At 40.1% G+C, this 23,325-nt stretch overlaps 1 protein-coding gene across 5 annotated transcripts in view; it reads left to right on the top strand.

Moving 5' to 3' along the window:
* The window catches only part of PRELID2 (PRELI domain containing 2), a 586,088-nt gene that overhangs the window by 110,040 nt on the left and 452,723 nt on the right, over positions 1-23,325 (top strand). For 2 of the 5 annotated variants that reach the window (XM_070793739.1, XM_019965169.2), the window contains one exon: positions 1-23,325. This exon is cut by the window's left edge and continues 32,420 nt beyond it; it is cut by the window's right edge and continues 24,236 nt beyond it. The exons of the other annotated variants lie outside the window; for them this stretch is intronic. The gene's annotated coding sequence lies outside the window, so the exon portion shown is untranslated. 5 annotated transcript variants of the gene reach the window in all.

Here is a 23,325-nt window from a genome sequence, read left to right as displayed (position 1 = left end):
AAAATTCACATGCCATAAAATCCACCAATTTAAAGTGTACAATGAAGTGGTTTTTAGTATATTCACAAAATTATGCAACTATCGTCACTATCTACTTCCAGATCACTTTTATCACCCCACAAAAAAACCCATACCTGCTAATAGTAACTTGCCATTTTTCTCTTTCCTCAGCCTTGCACAAGCACTAATATATTTTCAGTCACTGTACTTGTGTAGTTTGATATTTCATGTATGTGGACTCAAAGAGTATGTGATCTCCTTTTACTTAGCTACATATGACTTTTTAAAATAAGTATTAATGGGATAATAATAAACATATGTTTCAGATTATTTTTTTCTTTTAATATTTCTTCCATGTCATCTTACATATTTCTATGTAATTATTTTTAATAGCAATATAGTATCCACAGACCAGATGCATCCTGGTTTATTTAAGTGTCCCATTATTGATGGATATATGCATTGCAGCCAGTCAGTATTATCAACACTCTGAATCTGTTCATGCAGTAGATACTTGAGAGCCCACTGTGAGTTAGACACTGTGCTAGGTACTAGATGGACATTAGTGGACTATGGTGAGCACTGGTGCAGTTCTTGAGTTCTGTATTAGAAAACAAGTCTTAGACTTATGCCAACCAATAAATAAGAAAATATCCATCATAAGTGCTATCCAGATAATTACAATACAATTTGTGGTGATCTTTGACATGGGGACTACTTTGGATTGATAGTGAAGAAAGACTTCTCTACAGAGAGGTTTACTGTTGAGAACTAAATGACAGGAGGGAGCCACCTGTGAGGAGACCCTGGGGAAGAACATTTCAGGAGAGTCAATGACAATGCCTGAAGGCTCTAGGGCAGAAAACATCTTGGTGGGTGGGAAGCATAGAAAATGAGCCGGTATGTGACTGGATAGTGATGCATGAAGTGGGAGCAGAGTGAAGTAGGAGAGGAAGGCAGGCATCAGATTGCATGGGGCTTGGTAAACTGGGTAGGGAGTTTGGATTTTATTCCAAGTGTGTGAAACACTGGATGGTTTTAAGTAGGAGAGTGACTTCCTTGGATCTCTGTTTCAAAAAATATATGACTGCTCTTTGGGAAATGGATTTTAGGGAGAATGGAATCAGAGTGATCAGTTGGGAGGTACAGCAACGGTCTAGACAAGAGATGGTAATGGCTCAGGGTAGGGTAGGAGCAGTGGAGAAGAAATGGTCATTGAGATTCTTTTGAAGATAGAGTTACCTGGATCTGCCACTGAATTGTGGGGCATGAAGGAAGTAAAAGAGCCAAGGATAACTCCTAGATTTCGTCTTGAGTTAACTGGTGAATGGTGATGCTATGCACTTTGAAGAAAACTGAGGTCTGGGGGAAAAAAATTCTCTTTTGATTGTTGTAAAGATTCCTATTAAACATGCAAATAGAGATGGCAAATGGAGACTTGATTATATGAGAGAGTTCCAGGAGAGATACAGAAGTCCTCAACACAGAGAAAGTGAAAGAAAGTGAAGTTGCTCAGTCGTGTGCGACTCTTTGAGACCCCATGGACTGTATCCTACTAGGCTTCTCTGTCCATGGGATTTTCCAGGCAAGAATACTGGAGTGGGGTGCCATTTCCTTCTCCAGAGGATCTTCCTGACCCAGGGATCAAACCCAGGTCTCCTGCATTGTAGGCAGACGCTTTACCATCTGAGCCACCAGGGAAGTCAGTCCTCAATACAAATGTGGTATTTAAAACCAGGGGGTTGGGGACTTCCCTGGTAGTCCAGTGGTTAAGAATTTGTCTTGCAATGCAGGGGACGTGAGTTCCCTGGTTGGGGAACTAAGATCCCACATGGTGTGGAGAAACTAGGTCCATGTGCCCCAACTAGAGAAAGATCCCACATGAAACAATGAATATTCTGTATGCGGCAACTGAGACCTGATGCAGCCAAATAAATAAATATTAAAACAACAACAACAACATACAAAAACCCAGGGGTTTGGATGGGCTCCACTAGAGTGAGTATGTAGCTAAAGAAGAAAAAGAAGCCACGTCTTGTACTTTCAGAGCGAGGCAGTTCTGAGGTGGACCCAGAAGCTCCCCCTGCTCCTGATGATGACAGGAAGATACATCATTTTATCTTTGAATGATGGTGACTAGGGTCCTTTCTGGAGTAAGATGTTAATGAGGAAGTAGGAGAGAGTGTTCACGATACATCCCTGGGGAAGCAGAACTGAGGACAGTGAAGGTTCACAGTGGGTGGGAAGGCAAGGGAGCGGAGTATTCTTGGGCCAGGAGAAGACACCAAAAACATGGAGACTGCAGGTATAAAATCAGACCTGTCCTACACTAGTTATGCCCAGTTTGGTCTTGTAGTCCATTTGGAAGGTGTTAGCTATGTTTATTCCATGGGGCCCGAGACACAGCAACTTTGTCACTCGGGCACTTGCCCCGGCAGAGCTCATGGCATCTCACTACCTTTGTGTGGTTTTCTGGCCATACCTGGAGGCAGCTTTAGACAGTGTCCTTGATGCCAGTTTGCTGGGGAATTTTCCACAAAAGCACACAAGGATTTGTCCCACCCGACTGAGAGGGCTGTTTTTCTGGATGGATCTCTATTTATGCATGAAGAAACTTGGCAATGGTGAAGCAGTAGCTTATTTTTCTTTTTTGTTTGGTTTCATTTTGTGCTTCAGAAATAGAACAGATTAAGCATTACTTGCTTTTGAAGGCTCCAGCTCTCCCTGCAGCATGACTTTAAATTCTGTTCTCCCCAGGCGAAAACGTGGAAAACATCTCTTCTAGCTTTTGTTAAAAGCAAATGCAAATGCAGGGAAAACTGGGGAGGGATATTTTTTTTAAGTTTAAATTAATTTATATGTCTTTGAAAATAAATCTTTTCTTCTAACAGAAGAATACATGCTCATTGTAAAGAAATTAGAACAGATCGGGAAAAATACAAAGAAAGAAAAAAAATTGGATCATAATGAAAATGATAAACTAAGATTACATTAGAGCTGGAAGGAACCTTAGAAATAAAATAACCGAACTCAACAAACTGTTTTATAAATGATGAAACTCGTGTTCATAAAAGTTAAGCCACACATTCAAGGTCACATGGCTAATAATAAGACTCAGAATATTTTTCTTTCTTGATTAATACGACTGTTATACTGGGAATTTTCACATTTCTTTTTTTTTTTCCCTTTTAGTCATGAGACTGTTAAGTCAGATCTTACTTATAAGCCCACCATATAAAACACGAATGTCCTTGTTGGATGGGAGCATGTGAAGAGGGGGAGCTGCAGGTCTATTCTCCACATTTTCAGTGACCCCCAGAATTCTTTGGAGACACCCCTAGAGAATGTCTCAGATCTTCTGACAACATTTGATACATGTCATAATCAAACTTTGATTATTTTCATTCATTCATTTATTCATTCATCAACTATTTAAGTGAGTGTTTTCTATTAATACATGCCAGGCACCTTTTGAGGTGAAGGGAACGCTTACAGTCTTGAACATAATAGATAGAAGGAAGAGAGGATGTGTGCAGGGGAAACAGAGTGGTATAATGCTCAGCCATCTCTCCTGGGCTCCGTCTCCTGGGCTCCGTCTCCTGCTGGCCCATGGCAGCCTTTTCTATTCCTCCGTGTAGTTTTAGATACCCCCAATCATTGAATCAGGGACAACACTTGATCTAAAACACCCTGAAAGTCATATCTTTTTTTCTGACTTGAATAACTGTTTGGTTTTTCTTCTAAGAATATCCAACATTCCTCATGGTTGACTCAGAGCCATCCATTTTTCTGACAGTGGGTTTAAAAGTTGCCTCTTTTACTTTTATTAATATTAGAGGTAAGGAACTTGTCAATTCCTAAGGCTGCCATTTCAGCATTTTGGGGACAAACTTTGTAAGAAATTCACACATCTCAATTTAACAGAGGTTAAAAAAAACTCATTTCTGGGGGAAATTGTCCCCTAACCTAGCTTATTAGAAAATCCCCCTCTTTTCAACATTAGCAGTAAACTCCAGTCCCAGAGGTTAATGGAGCCTTTTGAAAGTTGGCTATGTGATCCTCTACCTCTCTTTAGCATCCAACACAAAGCAAAAACTGCAGACAGAACTGTGTTCGGGTCACTGGGGTCAAAATTCTCCTGCACTGACTGTGGATCTTGGGCAAGTGATTCAACTTCCTTGAGCCTCGGGCTCCTCACCTATATATTAACACAATGGGCTTGAGGGTCATTGTGTGATTAAAAGGCAAAGAATCCTGTTAAAATGGCACAGAGCCTGGCCCACAGATAGTTGCTTAATACATCTCGTTTCCTTCCTCCATTTCCTTTAAATCTGAAGAATAAATTTCATAGGACAGTAACTTTATTGGGAACCTGACTTGCTTTGGGATTATGTCAAAATGCAAAACCAGAATCAGCAAGTCTGGGGGTGAGGATTGAAAGTCTGCATTTCCAGCAGATTTCTATGTAGTAACTGCAAACAAAGCCATGGGACATGGATAATTTGTTACTTTGGAATCAGTCCTGTGAATGAATCCTTACTTTGCCAGTCCCTGGCTAGGTGATCTTGGGCAAGTCACTTTAACTTTCTGAGCATCAGTTTCTCAACTGGAGTGATTATGTATAACAGGTACAGTGAAGATTTAAAATGAGATAGTGGGTACCAGGAATATAGTACCATTCCTATTTTTGCTATTTTTATTTTAAATATAGTAAACCAAATCTAATAACACTGACATTGAAAACATGACCTGCAGCTATAGGTGGAAGGAGCATGTCTTTTGAACAGAACCTAGCCCACTGCCTGGCACTTGGAAGGTAAAGCACAGATGTTGACTTGCACTGCACATGTGATGTTCCTGTTGACAGAGACCGGCTGAAGACCGGGAGCAGTTGCTGCTGGAAGCATTCAGGCTCTAGTGAGAGTTTGAGTGGATGGTCCCTTGGGCTCCCTTCTGTAAGCAAAATCAACTACTCATTTATCATGTGGGTCTAAAAAGGAGGAGTGATGCTCACTAGTTTTTGTTTCATTTCTTCTGGAAAACACTGTGATACCAGGCTGTGGGCTTCTTATTATAACTTCTGAAACTGGAGGCCAGGATAGCTGAGGCTGGTGTGGTTGGTAAGGTGGCTCTGTGACGATGTGGGGGAATTCTTCTCACACAGGATGCTCTGCTCTGTGTCAGCGGTGCAGTCATGCTTCACAGAGGGGCATGTGTCCAGTTTAGCTCCCAGGGAGAGTGCTGGGGCTCCAGGGAGCCTCCGACCTTGCCATTCTCCAGCCTCCTCCTTTGCCTATATTTCATGAACTGTATTTTATGACTCCATTTTCTATTTTTAAAAAATAATTAAAGTTAATTTTATAAGTCATGTATGTTTATGCTGGGAAAATAGAAAATATAGGTGATCACAAAGAAGGAAATAAATAACTCTGAAACTCAAAATCTTAAGGTAAATTCTATTAACAGCTTTTTCTATTAACAGCTTAAAATAGTACTTTGTTTTTTTAATTTTTATTTTACATTGGAGCATAGTTGATTGACACTGTTGTGTTAGTTTCAGTTGTATAGCAAAGCGATTCAGTTATACATGTATATTCTTATTTTTTGTATATTTTTTGAATTCTTTTCCCATTTAGGTTATTATAGAACATTGAGCAGAGTTCCCCATGGTATACAGTAGGTTCTTATTTGTTATCTACTTGAAATATAGCAGTGTGTACCTGTCAATCCCAAACTTCCAATCTATCCTTCCCCTCTGGTAATCATAAGTTTGTTTGAGGTCTGTTTCTATTTTGTAAATAAATTCATTTATATCATTTTTTTTGGTTCCTCATATAAGCGATATCGTATGATATCTATTGTTTGACTTAGTTCACTCAGTTGGACAATCTCCAAGTCCATCTGTGTTTTTGCAAATGGCATTACTTCATTCTTTTTAATGTCTGAGTAATATCCCAACGTATGTGCTGTGCTGTGGTTAGTCTCTCAGTTGTGTCCAACTCTTTGTGACCCCATGGACTGTAACCCGTCAGGCTCCTCTGTCCATAGGGATTCTCCAGGCGAGAATACTGAAGTGGGTTGCCATGCCCTCCTCCAGGGGGTCTTCCCAACCCAGGGATTGAACCCAGGTCTCCCACATTGCAGACGGATTCTTTACCAGGTGAGCTACCAGGGAACACCTTAATTTTACTTTTTGTCTGTGCTATGACCTGGTGGGATTTTATTTCCCAGACTAGGGATCAAACCTTGTGCCCCCTGCCTTGGAAGCAGAGTCTTAACCATTGGAGCACCAGTGAAGTCCTGTATTGAATCATATGGTAACTCTATTTTTAGTTTTTAAAGAAACCTTCATACTGTTCTCCATAGTAGTTATGCCAATGTATATTCCCACCAACAGTGTAAGAGGGTTCCCTTTCTCCACACCCTTTCCATCATTTATTGTTTGTAGATTTTTTGATGATGGCCATTCTGACTGGTGTGAGGTGATACCTCACTGTAGTTTTGGTTTGCATCTTTTCATGTGATACTGAGCATCTTTTCATGTGCCTCTTGACCATCTGTATATGTTCTTTGGAGAAATGTCTATTTAGGTCTTCTGCCCATTTTTTTTGATTAGGTCTTTTTTTTTTAATATTGAGCTGCATGAGCTGTTTGTGAATTTTGGAGACTAACCCCATTCTGTAGTTTGTCCTTTAATTTTGTGTATGGTTTCCTTTGATATGCAAAAGTTTTTGAGTTTAATTGGGTCCCATTTTGTTTGTTTTTGCTTTCATTGAAGTAATATATTCAAAGTTGTATATGTGTGTGTGCACAGTGCACAGCTAAGACTATATTTTACACTTCATAATTTTTAAGGATTAAAAAAACAAGAAAAATATCACTTTGTGATATGAATTTTATATGAAATTCACATTTCAGCATTCATGAAAAAATCATATTAGAACACAATCACACTCAGTTGTTAGCATAATATTTATGGCTGCTTCCTTTATCTCCAATAGTGATACAGTGACAGAGATTGTATAGCTCCCAAAGCATAAAGTATTTACTATCTGCCATTTTATCATAAGTTTGCTAGCCTCTGATACAAATAATTTCTATGTAACCTGATCACCTGTTTAATGATATATATTTTTATTTTATTTTTTAAAATTTTATATCAAAGTATATTTGATTTATAGTTTGTGTTAGATTCAGGGGTACAGCAAAGTAATTTAGTTATACATATATTTGTTCTTTTTCAGATTCTTTTCCCATATAGGTTATTACAGAGTATTGAGTAATGATATATCTTAAACATCTTTCCATGTCAAGAAATTCCCCTCTCCAAAATAATTTTAGTTTTTCACTAAAAAAACAGTATATTTGTTTTGTGCAGATATTTGTCTTTGTTAGTCACCAAATTTATTGTCCTTACCAGTTTTTATAAGTACTTTCCATTTACAAAGCATTCTTATCTCATTTAATTCTCACCGCTGCCCAGTGAGACAGACATTATGAGTTCATTAAAATCACTTGCTTGCAAGTAATAGAAACTAACTTAAATGTTTTAAACAAGAAAAAGGGATTGAAGAGGATTGATTTAAGATTATGGGGACTTTGCCATGAAACCCTTGAGCAGGGTTGTAGCTGGAAGGTCCTGGAAAATAGTCTCTTGGTCTCCTTAGCCCCTTTGTGAGTCTGCCTTCTAATCTCTTTGATAGATTGTCTTCCTCTGCTGGTCAGTACAAGTGGACTCTATTGCTAACAGTGTGAGGTTCCAAGTAACTCACCCCACTCCTCTGAAGGACTCTGTTTCCTTTTGGGCCCAAGTCTAAATATTTTGAGGAAGAGAAATGTAGTTGGCTTGAAACTGCCAGATTTTACTCCTGGTCCAGTTGCCTAAAACTTTCGTAGAAAACAGCTGCTGGGGAATCATTTACAAAATCGCACCCCCATATGTTGGGGAGAGTTAGGTGGGGCAGTTGTGAATTATGCATCTACTTCAAAATTTATCAACTTCATTAAATTGGTCCCATTTTATAGAGGAGAAAATTGAATCTTAGAGACATCAAGTAAATTACCCAAGAAGCAAAATAATTGATAAAATATAAATCTACAGACTCCAATCCCAGGCCTGTTCTGTACAACAGACTGCTCTTGGGATGTTACAACAGTAGCATCCTGTTTGGCTGCAAGTCGTGGTTCACTCATTTTCATCTCATTGCTTGATGTATTAACGGAAGCTGGGAAATCCCTTGGTGTCTTTTACTTTGTCTCCAGGCTGGGAGCTGGATGGATAAGGGCAGGTTTTAAGATTTTTCTCCCAAGTGAATGCTGTGCTTAGAGTACTTTGATCCATCCACAGGCGGAAATTGCGTGGAAATAATCCACATACCAACCTATGGATATCATCCCTTAGCCTGCCTTTTGTCTCACATTCCTGTGTCTAATGCCAGCAACTAAATCTCCAAGCTCAATTAGCAATGGTTACAGCCCAGTGCACAAAAATCTGGAAACTGCCATGGATGGGCCACAAAACCCACTACTGTGCCAACCGAGGAAGACTCCCCAGGTGCCATGACTGTGACTGTGGGGGCACTTGTTGAATAAAATTGGCTATGGTTTTATGGATTTTTATGATTTTAAGTTGAAGGAGTCAAATGAGCCATGTGGTTTTGTACAACAAAGCTGTGGAACAGCCTGGGAGGTTGGAGGCTTGTTGGAATAATTCCTGTATCTAGAGAAACTCTGGTGAGGAGGTCAGGCATGGTGAGGATTTGTCATTTGTCACTCTAATTACCATTCCTCTCTTTACCCTTCTCCCTCTGAGTATGCCCTGACCATAGCCCTTTTCTGTGTGGTTTTGGGGTGCGACTGATCCCACAGTCAGTTAAAAAAATAGGCTATGATGGATCCACTCCAACCTATGTATTCTTCCTCGGGTTGCAGTTATTAATTTGGGTTTAGTCCTAGGTGGCACTCATGGTAAAGAATCTGCCTGCCAATGCAAGAGATGCAAGAGTCACAGGTTTGATCCTTGGGTCAGGAAGATCGCCTAGAGGAGGATATGGCAATCCACTCCAGTATTCTTCCCTGGAAAGTACCATGGACAGAGGAGCCTGGTGGGCTGCAGTGTATGGGGTGGCACGGAGTTGGACGTGACAGACACACAGTCAGGTGACTTATTTTAGGACAATGAAAGATCCCAGGAGCAGGGTATGTGCTATTGGAAATGGAATTTTCTTTTCCATATGTTATTTAGGTTAAAGATGTGAGACCTGAAATTGAAGCAGCCACTTTGTCATAAGAGTAAATCTGTTGCATGTGTATGGGGTGTATCTGCCATCTTGAGTCTGACAATAAGGCTGACACCATGGGAGGCAGAGCTAAGAGCAGAAGACCAGATGCCAAGGGTTCTTGGTGATAATATCTGAGCTGCTAAATCAACAAGCTTCACTGAAAGGCATACTGAGTGGAATGCTTGAGACATTTGAGCTGAGTTTAAAATCATTTGTGTTAAAAAAAAAAAGTTCCTATCAGATATAAGTAGTAGTACTGCCAATTGTCTGCTTTGAATAGATAATGTTTGCTTGGTTATTTGGCTTCTTCCAAAGACTTAACACACTTACTTGGTGGCCAATGGGTGACGCACAGACTAGTAAAGGAATGGCACCAGCTTCCTGTTGGCATGGCTAATGTACATTTATCAGTGTTGAGAGATGAGCGATTGCTTTATTTGACAATATTTGGCTTCTTTTCATAGAAAGGAAAAAATTATATTAAATGTAGTCTATTAAATGACTCCCTTTCTTCCCATGGTCTGCCTTTAGGAATTTTTTTAAATTTATTTTTTAATTGAAAGATAATTGTTTTTTAAATATAAATTTATTTATTTTATTGAAGGCTAATTACTTTATAATATTGTATTGGTTTTGCCACACATTGACATGAATCCGCTACAGGTGTACATGTGTTCCCCATCCTGAACCCCCCTTCCACCTCCCTCCCCATCCCATCCCTCTGGGTCATCCCAGTGCACCAGCCCAGAGCATCCTGTATCATGCATCAAACCTGGACTGGCTATTCATTTCTTATATGATATTATACATGTTTCAATGCCATTCTCCCAAACCATCCCACCCTTGCCCTCTCCCACAGAGTCCAAAAGGCTGTTTTATACATCTGTGTCTCTCTTGCTGTCTCGCATACAGGGTTATCATTACCATCTTTCTAAATTCCATATATATGCATTAGTATACTGTATTGGGAGAAATATCAATAACCTCAGATATGCAGATGATACCACCCTTATGGCAGAAAGTGAAGAGGAACTAAAAAGCCTCTTGATGAAAGTGAAAGAGGAGAGTGAAAAAGTTGGCTTAAAGCTCAACATTCAGAAAATGAAGATCATGGCATCTGGTCCCATCACTTCATGGGAAATAGATGGGGAAACAGTGGAAACGGTGTCAGACTTTATTTTTTGGGGCTCCAAAATCACTGCAGATGGTGATTATAGCCACGAAATTAAAAGACGCTTACTCCTTGGAAGAAAAGCTATGACCAACCTAGATAGCATATTGAAAAGCAGAGACATTACTTTGCCAACAAAGGTCCGTCTAGTCAAGGCTATGGTTTTTCCAGTGGTCATGTATGGATGTGAGAGTTGGACTGTGAAGAAAGCTGAGTGCTGAAGAATTGATGCTTTTGAACTATGGTGTTGGAGAAGACTTGAGAGTCCCTTGGACTGCAAGGAGATCCAACCAGTCCATTCTAAAGGAGATCAGCTCTGGGATTTCTTTGGAAGGAATGATGCTAAAGCTGAAACTCCAGTACTTTGGCCACCTCATGTGAAGAGTTGACTCATTGGAAAAGACTCTGATGCTGGAAGGGATTGGGGCAGGAGGAAGAGGGGATGACAGAGGACGAGATGGTTGGATGGCATCACCGACTCGATGGATGTGAGTCTGAGTGAACTCCGGGAGTTGGTGATGGACAGGGAGGCCTGGCGTGCTGCAATTCATGGAGTCGTGAAGAGTTGGACACGACTGAGTGACTGAACTGAACTGATACTGTATTGGTGTTTTTCTTTCTGGCTTACTTCACTCTGTATAATAGGCTCCAGTTTCATCCACCTCATTAGAACTGATTCAAATGTATTCTTTTTAATGGCTGAGTAATATTCCATTGTGTATATGTACCACAGCTTTCTTATCCATTCGTCTGCTGATGGACATCTAGGTTGCTTCTATGTCCTGGCTATTATAAACAGTGCTGCGATGAACACTGGGGTACACATGTCTTTCAATTCTGGTTTCCTTAGTGTGTATGCCCAGCAGAGGGATTGCTGGGTCATATGGCAGTTCTATTTCCAGTTTTTTAAGGAATGTCCACACTGTTCTCCATAGTGGCTGTACTAGTTTGCATTCCCACCAACAGTGTAAGACGGTTCCCTTTTCTCTACACCCTCTCCAGCCTTTATTGCTTGTAGACTTTTGGATAGCAGCCATTCTGATTGGCATGACATGGTACCTCATTGTGGTTTTGATTTGCACTAACAATGAGAAAACAGAAAGAGAAATTAAGGAAACAATTCCATTCACCATTGCAATGAAAAGAATAAAATACTTAGGAATATATCTACCTAAAGAAACAAAAGACCTATATATAGAAAACTATAAAACACTGGTGAAAGAAATCAAAGAGGACACAAATAGATGGAGAAATATACAGTGTTCATGGATTAGAAGAATCAATATAGTGAAAATGAGTATACTACACAAAGCAATCTGTAGACTCAATGCAATCCGTATCAAGCTACCAACAGTATTTTTCACAGAACTAGAACAAATAATTCCACAATTTGTATGGAAATACAAAAAACCTTGAATAGCCATAATAATCTTGAGAAAGAAGGATGGAACCAGAGGAATCAACCTGCCTGACTTCACGCTTTACTACAAAGCCACAGTCATCAAGACAGTATGGTACTGGCACAAAGACAGAAATATAGATCAATGCCTTTAGGAATTTTTCTAATGAATCCATTGATAGAACTCAAGCCCAAGTGGTAACTTCTCTGCCCTTTGGCTGATCAAGTTTCATTAGGGGTGCTCTGGAATCTTAGGAGTGTCATTGATGAATCTGCATCATTGAGACAATTTATTCCCCTATGGGAGTACGAGGCTTAGAAAGATATGTGTACCTCAGTTCTGGCCAAGGAGACAGAAGGGAAGTCTGCTGGGGCTGAGATTGCTTTAGGAACAGAGGACCTTGGTGTTATTGAATTGCTTTCCCTTTTGGGTTCTCATGTTGTGAGGTTGTTATCTTATGGTTCTTAATGTTGTCTTACTACAAGAGGCTGGTGGTTAGGTGTTTTATTTTCTTCTCTCTCTCTCTTTTTCTTTCTTAATTTATGTTACAGAAAGCATCCTAATGTATTCTGCCAGGACCACATGAAGTAAGGGAGCATTGTTTCTCCCAGGGAGGGATGCTGAGAACCATTCTCTATCCCCTCCAAAATAAAAAAAGAGAGAGAGAGAAGAATAATAAGAATGAAAAAGAAGGAAAGAAATGAAGGAAGGAGGGAAGGAAGGAAGAAAGATAAAAGTACATATACTGTAGGCTCTTAACATTTATCCAGATGTCATGAATTTCTGTGCATGGCTCTAACACCAGCCGCAAACAAAGATTGTCTGGGACTACCAGATTTGGAGGGGCGTTTGTGCAAAGTCATGATGCTAGAACTATACTCAGATTACCATAAATCTGCCAGTTCACTCTAGTTCATACTTATGAAACATCCTTTTTATAAGTGAATGCAGGGGTGGTATTTAAAAATACTTGAGGCATTACAGTAATATAGGTTAATATGTAAATCAGGCTATACATAAAAAATTAAACATGCATTTCTTTTTATTGTCTGAACTAAACTTACAAAACTGCTTACCAAGTGACAAAAGTTGTAGTGCACACCGTTCACTAAAATTTACAGTGATGATTTATGGGTTATTCATTATTGCTGTGTTTTTAGACACTGTTGGTATGATCTTTTTGGGTATGATTGTCACATGTTACATGCACTATGTGTTTTTTTTTAATATTTTACATTTTTTTTTTCGCTATTGGCAATCAAATCTTTCTTCCAATAAAACTCTTGTAGGAAATCCTATATGTTATTATGTATCCTTCTTTTACATGACATTTTACTGAACCATCATGTTAATTGAAATAGTTTCTCAGTCAGTTGTCATTGTTTTAAAAAAATTCTGGCTTCATTGGGTCTTCGTTGTGGCACATGGGTTTTTCACTGCTACTCGCAGGCTTTCTCTAGTTGTGGTGAGTGCGGGCTCTTCTCTAATTGCAGTGAGAGGGCTTTTTATTGCAGTGGCTTCTCTTGTTGCAGGGCATGCTGTAGGGTGTGCAGGCTTCAGTAGTTGAGGCACATGGACTTAGTTGCCCTGCGGCATGTGGGATTTTCCCTGACCAGAGATCAAACCCATATTCCCTGCATTGGCAGGCAGATTCTTAACCACTAGACCACCTGGGAAGTCCCAGCACCATGTGGTTTGATATGGAATCACATCCACCTCTTCTATCCAGCTCTCCATTCAATTGATAGTCAGGTGGTATGCAGTCTTAAAAAGTAGAGAATTTCTTAGAAATTAGTAATAATTTTCATGGTCCTAGGAATTTTTTCAACTTCTTCTGAACTAAGCAATTAAACTTTTTCCTAGATTTTATAATGTTGCCAAAGATTTTTATATGGTCAAATTATCTATCAACTAAGCCATGAAATCACTTACTGGAATGTCATTTTTAATTAAGCTGAAAATATACTTTGTTCAAATGAGAGGAGAGTGTGAAGGTTAAGTACACACCCGCTGTCACTGAAGTGCCTGGGTTTAGATTTGGACTCTGTCACTTATGTGGAGAAAAAGGAGAAGAGACTGGCAGAGGATGAGATTGTTGGATAGCATCACCGACTCAATGGACATGAACTTGGGCAAATTCTGGGAGATAGTGAGGGTTAGGGAGGTCTGGTGTGCTGCAGTCCATGGGGTCACTAAGACATGCCTTACTGACTGAACATCAACAACAACAATTTGTGTTTTAAATAGCCTCTTCATTCCACAGTTTCTTTATCTGTGAAATGGGGGAAATCACAGTAATTATTAAACTTGTAATAAATTACTCCCCAAAAGTACTCTCCTCTTCTCTAGGGGCTCTTACTGTTTCCTGGCCTGACCATCTGTGGTCCCCATCTTTCTCTGTTTCTCTCAGGGCCTGGCTCATGGTAGCTTCATTTTCCACAAGTGGCCACAGATGATTGTAGGGAGTGCTGGTTCAAGATGGGCAGTCATAGCCTCTGTGGTCCGTGGAGGGCTTGCCCACCAGGTGTGAGCAATACCACTAAAGGCACCCACCTACCCAACTTCTGCCAAATCAGGACAGACTCTGGCAGGTGGAACAAATATTGGTATATGAGAACAGAGTGAATTGGCTGCTCTTAAATGTGGCTCTCAGGATGACCAGCAATCCCCAGGGCCTGGAGGAGTGCATGGAGAAAGCAGGGCTAGCCCTTGGAGATTACTGGGAGAATCTATGGTGGGGAGCAAGTACAGATACATTGGGCACTTAGACTATCTTGTGCATCAGCCAATCAAAGAGAATAGCAGTTGTGGGATTCTGGTGGTAGCGGATGTGCCAGTTATTAATGCTTATACTGCTCAGGGTAATGGGAGGGGGTTTCCTTTGAGAGCTCAAGGTAGCACCTATTCATTAAAACTAAAGAATATTCGATATTTTATAAATGGCTGCTGTCCTGCTTGTGAAAACCAGAATATCAGTCAAACTAGGGTATAGGAAAGTAAAGTTAATTGTTTTTGGAACTAATGGTATTAGTAAACTAAGGCTCAGATATGTTAGTCAAGTTGCCCTAGTTCACATAGCCAATGTGTGAAGAATTTGGATCCAGGTATCAGTTCAGTTCAGTTCATTTCAGCCGCTCAGTCGTGTCCGACTCTTTGTGACCCCATGAGCTGCAGTGAACCAGGCCTCCCTGTCCATCACCAACTCCCAGAGCCTTCCCAAACTCATGTCCATTGAGTTGGTGATGCCATCCAACCATCTCATCCTCTGTCATCCCCTTCTCCTCCTGCCTTCAATCTTTCCCAACATCAGGCTCTTTTCAAATGAGTCAGCTCTTTGCATCAGGTGACCAAAGTATTGGAGTTTCAGCTTCAACATCAGACCTTCCAATGGACACCCAGGACTGATCTCCTTTAGGATGGACGGGTTGGATCTCCTTGCTGTCCAAGAGACTCTCAAGAGTCTTCTTCAACACCACAGTTCAAAAGCATCAATTCTTCAGTGCTCAGCTTTCTTCACAGTCCAACTCTCACATCCATACATGACCACTGGAAAAACCATAGACTTGACTAGACGGACCTTTGTTGGCAAAATAATGTCTCTGCTTTTTAATATGCTCTCTAGGTGGGTCATAACTTTCCTTCCAAGGAGTAAGCGTCCTTTTAAATTCATGGCTGCAGTCACTATCTGCAGTGATTTTGGAGCCCCCAAATAAAGTCTCTCACTGTTTCCACTGTTTCTCCGTCAATTTGCCATGAAGTGTTGGGACTGGCGAAGAAGGCAATGACACCTCACTCCAGTACTCTTGCCTGGAAAATCCCATGGACAGAGGAGCCTGGTAGGCTGCAGTCCATGGGGTCGCACGGAGTCGGACATGACTGAAGCGACTTAGCAGCAGTAGCAGCAGCAGTTGGGACTGGATGCCATGATCTTAGTTTTCTGAATGTTGAGCTTTAAGCCAACTTTTTCACTCTCCTCTTTCACTTTCATCAAGAGGCTCTTTAGTTCCTCTTCACTTTCTGCCATAAGGGTGGTATCATCTGCATATCTGAGGTGATTGATATGTCCCCTGGCAGTCTTGATTCCAGCTTGTGTTTCATCCAGCCCAGCGTTTCTCATGATGTACCCTGGATATAAGTTAAATAAGCAGGGTGACAATATACAGCCTTGACATACTCCTTTTCCTATTTGGAACCAGTCTGTTGTTCCATGTCCAGTTCTAACTGTTGCTTCCTGACCTGCATATAGGTTTCTCAAGAGTCAGGTCAGGTGGTCTGGTATTCCCATCTCTTTCAGAACTTTCCACAGTTCATTGTGATCCACACAGTCAAAGGCTTTGGCATAGTCAATAAAGCAGAAATAGATGTTTTTCTGGAACTCTGTTACTTTTTCGATGATCCAGCAGATGTTGGCAATTTGATCTCTGGTTCGTCTGCCTTTTCTAAAACCAGCTTGAACATCTGGAAGTTCACGGTTCATGTATTGCTGAAGCCTGGCTTGGAGAATTTTGAGCATTACTTTACTAGCATGTGAGATGAGTGCAACTGTGTGGTAGTTTGAGCATTCTTTGGCATTGCCTTTCTTTGGGATTGGAATGAAAACTGACCTTTTCCAGTCCTGTGGCCACTGCCGAGTTTTCCAAATTTGCTGACAATTGAGTGCATCACTTTCACAGCGTCATCTTTTAGGATTTGAAATAGCTCACCTGGATCCAGGTATATCAGTTCTGAAATCATTACAGGTTAATGTCTAAAAGGGAGGGAATGTTGGGGTTCTACTGAGGACCAGAAACACCCCTTAGTTCCAATGCTTCTTTGGAAATAGCATGTAAATGGTTATTGGAGTTGTAGTACTCACGTCACTCCACTACAACAGTTTTCATCACCTGTCAAGTGAGAATGAAATGACCACAGGGATGTGTGGCTGTGTCTGTCCATTTCTGTGTTTGCTCTAAAAGAAAAATGGTTTCCTGCTCAGTACCTACACTCAACTTCCTGAACTTGATATTGTATCTGCAGGAAATGAGGGACCCCATTAGGGGTGAAGCCAAGTGAAGAGAGATTGTATGTCCCAGAGCACCAGGGTGTGTTTCTGGACTAATCTCCAAGACTCCAAAGAAGGGATTGTGATGTTTTCTTCCTAGAAAAGGAATTTGTGCAGAAGCTTGTTATCGAGGGTGGGGCAAGCAGGTTGTTGGAGTCCTGGAGAGGATGGGGCTGAGCTTAGCTTAAATGACAGCATCTGACATTTCTTCTCCCTGAAGTTGAAAATCTTAAAGTGAAACCACATGGGTCTGAAATCGGATCCTCCTTAAAACAGCCCAGTATCACATGAACTGAAATGGGAGCTAGAAGTGGTGCAAAGGTTTCTGGGTTTCCTTAGTGTCACAGAGCAGGGAAGAGATACTCGTGATGAGGCATCTGAAAAGCTCTGGTCTCTGCACCAGCCTGCAGCTGATCCCCAGATTCACTATTTAGTGCTGGCATAAGGATGAAGCAGCAGTCCTCCCAGCCTCAGTGGTCCTGTTTAAAAGCTGGTGTGTATGTGTATGGAGGGCAACAATGATACTTGCATATAGTAAATATTATTTCCTGGTCCCACTTCCCCGAAATCCTTAGCATTTCAACATGTGACCCTTGTGGTAGGGGTAAAGATACTCTTCCCATGAAATTCACTTGGCCTTGCTCTGCTCCTCCTGTGGGAGATGTCACTTCCTCCAGGGAGCTCTGTTCCAATGGGAATGAGGTGGCTTGTCACTCTCTTTTCTAGAAGGCTATTCTTCATGCGCTCTGCACAATTGTAATCATATATATATATATTTATTTATTATTTGTGTTTATTTGGATTTTCTCTTTTCCAGTAGACTACACACTACAACATAATAGGGATGTATTTATTTTTTCATATAATTGAAAGATGAAAATGTCATCTCACTTAAAAGAGGTATTCATACTGGACCAACTACTGATACCTCAGAAGTAACTGTTCTGTAAGCAGTAGTAATGCCTGGCTTACAGTAAGTCCTCAGTAAAAAAATTGTTAAACAAGTGAATACTTGATTTTGTGAATTGGAATTAGAATCTAAACTTTCTCTAGACTTATAATAGACATTTATATAATGGAGCTTGCAAAGATGCACAGATGGTATTTTCAGATAATAATACCCAAGGTTTTAGATTTATATTTTCCATTGCTTTGCAAACCATAACATTTCTAAAATGGTTTTTCATATTTGAGGGGCATCAGGAGAATCACAGGTCTCATATGTGAACTTTGAAGTAAGTAGGCTGCAAATTTGTAGTGATTTTATTTTGGAGTGTCAGATAACAGGCAGCTGAAATCGAAACAGCTTCAAATGTCACAGAATGTCTTCTTGTAATTCTCCTCAAGCATTAACTGCATTAAACCTTAAAGGAACAGTCTGCGCATCCCAATTTGTTGTAGATCTAAACTAAGCAGGCACAACCACACCCAAGAGACTTTCTTGTCTACATAGACTGCAGTTACTTCCCCTAAAATGTCAAGTTAATTTTTCAGATAAGATAATATTGAAGAGCAGGGGTTGGGAAACTTTTTCTGTAGAAGACCATGGTGACCATAAGATTTCACCCTTTGTGAGATAGGGCAAGAACCACAACTCCCTGGGTACTTCATCCTTGTTAGTACCCAGCGCAGGACCTGGCACATTCTAAGTGCTCAGCAACTCTTTGTGGAATGACAAAGTGACTATTTGCCTGTATTTTTTATTTTTAAAATTTTGGTTGAAATATAGTTGGTTTATAATATTAGTTTCAAATGTACAGTGAAGTGATTCAGTTATACATGTATATGTAAATCTCTATTACATTCTCTTCCATTATAGCTTATTATAAGATATTGAGTCTAGTTCCCTGTGCTATCCAGTAGGTCCTTGTTTATTTTATATATGCTAGTGTATGTCTGCTAATCTCGAACTCCTGGTGTGTCGCTGTCTCCCTTCCCCTTTGGTAACTGTAAGTTTGTTTTTATCTCTTTGAGTCTGTTTGTTTTGCATATACAGTCATTTATATTATTTTTGAGATTCCATATATAAGTGATATCACATGGTATTTGTTCTTTGTCTAACTTACTTCACTTAATATGATAATCTTGAGGTCCATCCATGTTGCTGCAGAGGGCATTATTTCATTCTTTTTTATGGCTTTATAGTCCATTATATACATATAGCACATCTGCCTCATCCCTTCATGTGTCGATGGACATTTGTATTTATCGTAGGAGTTTCTATCAGTTTGGGCATGCAGTGCTTGCTCAGTGATGTTTAGGATGAACACTCCTTTAAAAACTAGAACAGCCTCCTTCCATACCCTCTTACCTGCCACACTGCTTGATTTCTTTCGTACCCAATTACTGGCTTCCAGCATGATACATAATTTACTTGTATTTTATTATTATTATTATTTCCCCCCACTAGAATTTAAATTATAGGAGGGCAAAGATTTTTGTGTATTCTGTTCACATTGTAGGCACTTAAAATATTTAAGTAAATAATGAATGACACTTTTGAATGCCATGTAGGGATCTTTGATCCCGGGAAATAAAACATTAAAAGCAAAAGAAAACAAGGTGTAACTGCAGTCATACGTTACTTTATCTCATGGACTTCAAATTATTCAACTACAATGGATTTGTACTTAAGTAAAATCTGTAGTTGTCTATTACATTATATGGTCATATATTATACTTTTAAAAAGGGTGTTTTAGTGATAAAGTATTTTAAGAGAAAAAGCATATAAAAGTTGACCTGATTAAAAATTAACTTTTAAAATTGTAAAAATGCTGCAACTTTATTCTAGAAAAGGAAAAGAAAAAGAAAAAGGAAAGAAAAAGATTTAAGAATTGCCCTTAATTCCATGGAAATAATCATTGCTAATCTTTTGGGGCATAGTCTTCCAAGTCTTTTTCTTGTGTGTAATAGTTTCATATGTTGTGTATAAAGGCAGAAAAGTGAAAGTGAAGTCGCTCAGTCGTGTCCGACTCTTAGCGACCCCATGGACTACAGCCCACCAGACGCATACTGTAAATGTTAACAAGAGCCGATGTTTATATTGTGCTCCCTGTTAGTCACTGTTTTAAGTGCTTGATTTATATTTATTAATCACAGCAACCTTGTGATCTAGGTCCTAGTATTACCCATATTTTACAGATGCAGAACCTAAGGGACCAGGAGGTTAACTTGCTTGAAGTCATATAGCTAAAGAGTGGTAAAACTGGGATTTGAACCAAGACAGTCTGGCTCCAGAATCCATGCTCTTAATCACTTTTTTTTTTTTTTTTTGGCTGCTGCAAATATAGCTAGTGGCTTGCTTTTTTCCCCTCACTTGTCACTATTTAAGAACATTTTCCAACTGTTACGTGTTCTCTAACATAGCTTCTAAAGGTTATATAGTATTTCAGTACTTGACTACTCTAATTCTTCTAGTTTAAAAGAATTGTTAGGAAACCTCCCTCCCTCCATTCTTTCGCTAATTCCTCCCTTGTTTTCTCCTCCTCCTTCCCTTCCCTCTCTTCTTGCCTACTATGAATAATTTTGCAATAAAGTAGCTTGAAGATGTAAATCTTTGAAGGCACATTGATATGATACCTTCTTTAGGTTAAATTTCTCACAATGGTATATAAAGTTCAACAAAATCATGTAACAAGGAATCTATGAGGAACAGTCTTGAAAAGCAATGATTTTGTAGTTTTCTATATCTGGACTATTAGGCAGTTGCTTCTGCGAGTCTCTCTAAGTGAGGTTGACCTGTATGTCTTATCTGAAAATCCCCTTGGTAACCAAACATGTACAAGTAAAACTGTTCCTAAATGGAGATACTATGACTGTGGCAAGAGTTACAAGTGATAGGGAAAAGTTCACAATGAAAATTCAGGTAGAAACTGAGCAAGTAAGCCAAATCTGTATACTTAACATTGCAAGCAAATTGGAGTTTATTTGGAGCCAAATTGGAGCCAAACAAAAGATCATGCTTTATGAAGACACAGACCTAATTCATCTCTGTCAAATTGTTTTTTAAATACTTATCTTCTAGATAATTCAAACTCACTGTTGCAAGAATTAATTTATCTCTCCTTTGCCATTTGTAATTGTCAACCTGACAGGCATTATTATTATTATTTTTTTGGTAGTGTAAAGTGTTTATGATGCAAAATTAACATCATTAGACAAAATGTCATCCTTTGTAAAAACACTGAACATTGTTACCTCTTGAAGTTTTAGTTCAGACTCTTCTGATTGGTGCATGGTGCTATTCTGGGAGAGAAGGTCTCTAGCTGGCTAAATGTTCCTTTTGCTAATATTCACAAACACCTAACATAAGCATGGTTATGTCTGAGGCTTGGTGGGGGGCAGGGGGCGTGTGTGTTATACCAGGGCTGCTGCTGCTGCTGCTCTGCTTATCGCCTTTCTCCCATGGCTCCTGTTAGGCTCTGGTGGGGCAGGGGAGCCAGAAGAAATTATGAAGCTGGAGGAGGAAGAAGAGTTTTCTCCTTTCTGTTTGTGTAACCCCACAGTGCTTCTTAATCTTGCCTGTGGTACTTGCTTCTAATACAGCAGTTGGTTCTGGTTTGTTTTTCTGATAATCAACCTGCCTCATGGCACCCTCTCAGACATTAGCACCTGCCAGCCAGCTTCTGTCCTTGGAAGTCTGAGTCCCAGCTCTGACAGGTCTTCTAAACTTCTGAGAAACCAGCATTAGTCAGGCAGTGTCCTCTCCTTAGAGAGGTGGGTGGAACTCTGCAGAGCCCCAACTCTTGCTGTCCCAGTCTTGAACCTATACTCTAGGCATGCGGAATGTCCATTAGTGCTTCTGACGTGCCATGCCGTCACCTTCAGGTTCTTCTGCTAAGGACACTGATGCCTTTTACCTTTTTGTCCGGGTAACTCTCACTTATCCTTTAGATGCCAGCAGCGATGTTACTGGGACTGGGAAGCCTTTACTGATTTCTTCCCCTTTCCCATGGCATCCTATACTGTCCCTATGATGGCATTCATTTTATTGTTTGCCTGTTTTCCCCGCTGGACTGCAAGCTCCTTGAAAGCAGTACCTGGAACTTGAAAGGTTGCTTAATAAATATTTGACAAAGACTTCCTTAGAAAATCTCAATGCCACTTCTTACTTTTTTGGAGCAAGGACAAACGTCCAGCTAACATTACTGCTGATGCAAGTTACACCCTGAGTGATTACCAAGGGTTTCTTCTCCCAGTCAAAGGACAAGCTAATGTTGTGAAAATTGCCAAAGTGGGACTTAAGGGCAACAAACAAGATGCCTTGAAGACCTGAGATGACTCTGAGCTGCCACATGTCATTGCAGTGATGGAGGTAGACAGGGATCAGCTATTGATTCACCGGGTTAAAAGCATTCCTGTCGCCCACAGCCGCTGAAGGCGTTGTGTCAGAGATAAGCGCTGGGAGAAAATGAAGCCTTGTCAAATCCTTACACAGATGATTTCAGGATGCTAATGAGCAGCGTCAGATCAGAGAAGATTGAATGCGCCTGCTTTCCCGAGGCCGCACCATGTGATGGAAGAACAAAGACTTTGGAGTCAGAACTTAGTTCAAATCTTTATTTTTGCCCCTAACTCCCAGTGGAGTTACAGACCTTGTTGAGATTCTTAACCTGTAAAATGGAGCTAATAGCATTTATTTCACTGTATTTATTTGAAGAGAACTAATTGAGGAAATTGAAAGACTCTAGCCCAGAACTTTTGGGCACCATTGGTAATTTGTGGAAAATGATCGGATTGGCAGAACTGATCCCTCAGCTTCATTCATTTATTTCATCTATTCAAAAGCCATCATTGAACATCTCCTAAATACTAGTGATCTATAAGAAAATACATTTTAAAAAATGTCCTTTGCTTTAAAAAAAAGTTTTTATTGTTGGTGTTCAGTAGCTCAGTTATGTCTGACTCTTTGCAACTGCATAGACTGCAGCATGCCAGGTTTCCCTCTCCTTCATTATCTCCTAGAGCTTGCTCAAACTCATGTCCTTTGAATCTTTGATGCCATCCAACCATCTCATCCTCTGTTGTCCCCTTCTCCTCCTGCCTTCAATCTTGGAGGATCGACTGGCAAAATTACTATTCTTTTGTTGATTGATGTGTTATCTTTTCAGATTTTTCATCTCCCAGTAGAAGCTCCATAAAGTAAAGGACATTTTTTTTCTATTGGTGAACCTATTTGCAGGGCAGGAATAGAGATACAGACATAGAGGACAGACTTGTGAACACAGCGGGGGAAGGAGATGGTGGGACAAATTGAGAGTAGCATTGAAACATATACATTACCATGTAAAATAGATAGCTAGTGGGAAGTTGCTATAAAACACAGGGAGCTCAACTCCATACTCCATGACATCCTAGAGGGGTGAGATGGGGTGGGGAGTGAGAGGGAGGTTCAAGAGGGAGGGGGCATATGTATACCTATGGCTGATTCA

The sequence above is a fragment of the Bos indicus genome, chromosome 7, assembly GCF_029378745.1.
Source record: "Bos indicus isolate NIAB-ARS_2022 breed Sahiwal x Tharparkar chromosome 7, NIAB-ARS_B.indTharparkar_mat_pri_1.0, whole genome shotgun sequence".
NCBI classification, from domain to species: domain Eukaryota; kingdom Metazoa; phylum Chordata; class Mammalia; order Artiodactyla; family Bovidae; genus Bos; species Bos indicus.
The sequence above is the reverse complement of the archived record's forward strand: the minus strand, read 5'-3'. Positions and strand labels throughout refer to the sequence as shown.